General features: G+C 34.6%; 1 protein-coding gene across 2 annotated transcripts in view; it reads left to right on the plus strand.

Annotated features, from left to right (window-relative positions):
• Positions 1-2826: 2826 nt before the first annotated feature.
• Positions 2827-4203, plus strand: part of tpk1 (thiamin pyrophosphokinase 1) — an 83944-nt gene continuing 82567 nt past the window's right edge. The window contains exon 1 of one of the 2 annotated variants that reach the window (XM_036217331.1): positions 2827-3647. The gene's annotated coding sequence lies outside the window, so the exon portion shown is untranslated. The remainder of the gene's footprint in view (positions 3648-4203) is intronic. The other variant, XM_024280131.2, reaches the window with a different exon arrangement.

Consider the following 4203-nt stretch of genomic DNA (forward strand, 5'->3'; position numbering starts at 1 on the left):
TTTCACTACTGATAATGGCAAGATTTCTCAGCACAAGGAGCACAAGGTATTTTTTTTACAAGTTTTAAAGTTGAAAATCTGCATTCACATCCTGCTGTATTTACTGACGGTTCTTTAACCCTCAATGCAGAAAGAAACATTTGTACCAGTTTCCCACTGACCAAACCAGTGAAGAACTACTAAGTGCATTTCAATATTTAGAAAATTAAACTTTATTAATGTTTTTGTGACCATTATCTCATTTATTTACAAAATTCAGCCTACAAATGTTACGATAATTGAAATATAGCAGTGCAATAGTTTTCCTATACAAGTTCCTTTCAAAATAAAGTACAACCTGTATCAAAGAGATCTCCCTGCCAAAGTAAAACGTAACATAAATGAGTGCAACATGACATTTTCTATCATTGTGACTTTGGAGAACCTCTTAATTAAAAAAAATATATATGTATATAAACATAATACAAACATATTATAGAATTATAGAAACTATTCTGAAACCAATTTAAATATGTTGTCATTCTTTTTCAGTATTTTGAAATGTTAAAAATCTTCATAAAGGAAAATACTGATTTATCTAAAACCAAACAATCCTCTTTTTTATTTATTTATTTATTTATTTTATTTGAATGGTTTGTATTTTCTTTAAAACCCAAGGGCCACAATGGACGGTTTGCAGCTTCAGGTTGAAAAAAATATAAAGAATTTAGAAAGACTGAATAGGTTTCCATCTGCTCTTTTTCTTTTTAAAAAGTGGTGTCTTTTATTTCTGTTGTTGAGTCTTGCAGATCAAAAGACTCACGATTTCATTTAAAAGTTTTGCCTTTGTCATTTTACAATGCTTAAAAAAATCTTGTAGCATTATTATTATTTTGGGGGGGGTGAAGAGGGGGTACCCCCATAGCTCCGCCCCTTAATAGGAAAATTCTTCTAGTTCTTTTTTAATAAACAGCCCCTAACTATCACAAATCTGTAATAAATTCTGTATCTGTGAATAAAACAACCCCCCTCCTATTTTTCTCCTTTAATATCATCCTTATTTTGTCTCATGATTATTAACAGTTGTGCAAAAATCTCACTTGGTAATTCCAAATTGAAGTAACTCAGAAAATGGATGAAGAATTAAATAATAAAAAAAAGATAAGATAAGGGGTAAATATTTGAAAGATAATGGACTACAAAGGCTGGATAGATGCAGTGATGAGGAAAGACAGATCTGATCAAACATTCAGGGGGTGTTATGGAAAAAGAAAGGAAAGAAAAAAGGAGAAAAAGCTGCCAATGAAGAATGCGCACAGTCCAGAATTTATTTATAGATGTATTTATAATACATGTCCATGGAATGAATGGTTTTTCTTAGTCTGTGTGGCACACATGCATCACGTGTGTGCACCCCTACATTTGTCTGTGCCAAAATGTGCATGCGTACCTGTGCGGAACCTCAGCCAGACAGGACAAGCGCTGACTGATGAAAGCATGTTTGTTTTAACGAGCATCCAAAGTGGATTCACCCCGAGAGAGATTTGCTTTCTCGCTTTATGCTGCTTCTGCTCCTGTCTGATGATATGTGAAGCATGCGCCATCAGTCTGCTGCCGGTGTGTTTGTTTACCTGTGGTGTGCTCGCGTATTTTTCTGAAGTATGTGTGATGTGCCTGCATTTTCAGTTTGGAGGTGTTCGTGACACAGCAGAGGAAGAACGGCGTGACAGTGTCGGGAAGAGTGTGTTCTAGAGTGTTACATGCAATTTGTGAAAAGGTTAACATCAATAAATCTAATTAAATGGTAATTAAATATCAAAAGAAGTTGTTTTCTTTTACTTTAACCTTTCTGAAAAATGGCAAAGAATTTGGAATAAACAAGTCTGAAATTTGCTGTAGTATCCTCACTAAGATAACGGACAATTAAAGGATATGTCACTCAAAGTACCACACCCTATATTTAATCACCATTTTGATGCAAAATATAAAATAGAAGGATGCAATTGTTGATCCTTGAGAGAAGTTTGAGCAGAGTAGACAGAATTATCTCAGTTAATCCCCTCCGTTTTTCAGGTGGAGCTAACATTTGACCTTCCTCAGTGGAACTAAGTGATGTTAAGCATTTTTCTCCACTTGGTTGTCTGTAGAAAATGAAAGATCAAACCCTCTGACCTTTGGATGCTCCAGCCAGTTGAGAGGAATCAGCGGGTGTTTACTGCACTGTTCCATTAGGAATCCTGTTACAAGTAAATATTTTCCTTTTTTTATTTTAGATTTTTTTTTTTTTTAGAAACCATAAATGCATTTGAATTAACTTGTCAATTATGCACCGTGCATCATCCAAAAATATATAGACGCATGAAAGGTTAGAGTCAAAGGGTAATTACAGAGTCAATAAGCCCACTGGGGACTGTCTTGCAAAAATATTGACTCAAGAGGTGAAACAAATAAAGTTGACAGCAGAGCAAGATACCAGTAATGCAAAGTGGCAGAGCAAGAAGCATTTCAAAATAAGAGCACATGCAGAAAGTGGAGTTGAAATCACACTGTAAATATAAATGTGACCAGAAATGTTTCTTTTTTATCTTTTATAGATTTACATGTGTGTGTTTCCTAATTTCCCAATTTCAAAACCACAGTTTTAATGTTTTTTAGAGCAGAATAATGTTGACTTGCCCTAAACAGATCTGATGAGGGTTTTTGCTTTTGACACACAGAGCAAGACTGCCTTCTAAATAGCAGGAGACCACAACTACCAAACGGTGTGTGGAGGCGAAATCCCTGTTCTCATTTGGCTGTGTGCCATAAATAGACTCGTTCTGGAGAAGTGGGGGTCAAAATTACAAAGGTGGCACATTGTGTGTACCAGTAAAACAACAAGCCTTGGATGATTGGGTCCATTGAAGGAATGGAAATAGCAGAGAGAAAGGATTCCAACAAAGGAGCACAATGTGCATGAAAAAAATTGAGTTTGGTAAACATTTTGACTTAAGGGCTTAAAGCTCCAGCTGTAATCAAAGAAAGATAGATGCCAATGGGTAAATGAAAAAATCACCAGGTGTATATTGATAAGGGCATATTATTCTCTTGAAACAGTTAAATGCCACCACCAGATGGGACAGTAGCAGAAATGGTCGGGAAATAGTTTCTGGTTCATCTACCTTGTTAAAGGTCTTCTCTTGTAGAAAGATCAATGAAGCAGCTAATTGTCTGACTGTTATTGCTCCATTAAACCCAATTAGAAAGACAGAAAAAATAACACACTTGAAGAGAAAAAAATAATCTGTTGGTATGAACCACTGTGAAAACAGATTTTGTCATGTGTAACATTTAATTTTATTTATTTTAAATTCATATTTTCTGCATTCTTAACACAATGATACATACAAATTCAAATAAATAAAAGGGAATGTGTTCATATTTATTTGTTTTTGTTAAAAAATATTACATTTTAAAACTCGTACATGCTTCTAACAGTATTTTTTATTTATTTATTTTTTTGACAAACCTGAAAATGCCAGATATTTCAATGTGCATGAAACCCCTGACCTGTAGGTGTCGCTACAACATGATCAAGGCACTTCTTCCTCTGCCACGTCGCCTCTGTGGGATCCTCGTCTGCACACGTTGGTTGTTTTCAATATCAATGGCGGAAGTCGCCTTAACCTGTAAGTTTTTGCTGCGGCAATATTTGAAATTTTTTTTTAACAGTTTGGAGTCAGCATTTCACAAAGAAAATACACAATAATATGTATTTTTGTCGGAACATTTAAGCTTAAATAATTTTTCTCCGTTCCGTGTCAGAATGTTTCGTGCAGCTGCTTGAGGAGTGTGGGGGAAATAATTCACCTGCAGCGAAATAAAAGTCTGATTTTTCGTTTCGAGATTGGAGTATGTTTAGTATTTGTCTAATCGTATTTGTTTCGTTAGAAAATAATTCCGATTTAGCGTCGTTATCCTTTAGTAAACGTGTCGAAGGGAGTCCACATTCATCTGCTGCAACAGAATTAACCTGGTTAGGATTGGCTGTGGCGTCAAAACTTGTATAAAAATCTTCAGCAAATTATTAAAATGTTAGTTTTGGAGTTAGAAATAATTCTGGGTTGCCTCACAGCTCTCTTAAAAAAATATCATATTTAAATATCTTTGGAACCACACAAATGAAAGAAAAAAAATGTTAACCTCACAAAAAAAACAAAGAAGCAGATTTTTTTAATTGTTATT

The sequence above is a fragment of the Oryzias melastigma genome, linkage group LG20, assembly GCF_002922805.2.
Source record: "Oryzias melastigma strain HK-1 linkage group LG20, ASM292280v2, whole genome shotgun sequence".
NCBI lineage: Eukaryota > Metazoa > Chordata > Actinopteri > Beloniformes > Adrianichthyidae > Oryzias > Oryzias melastigma.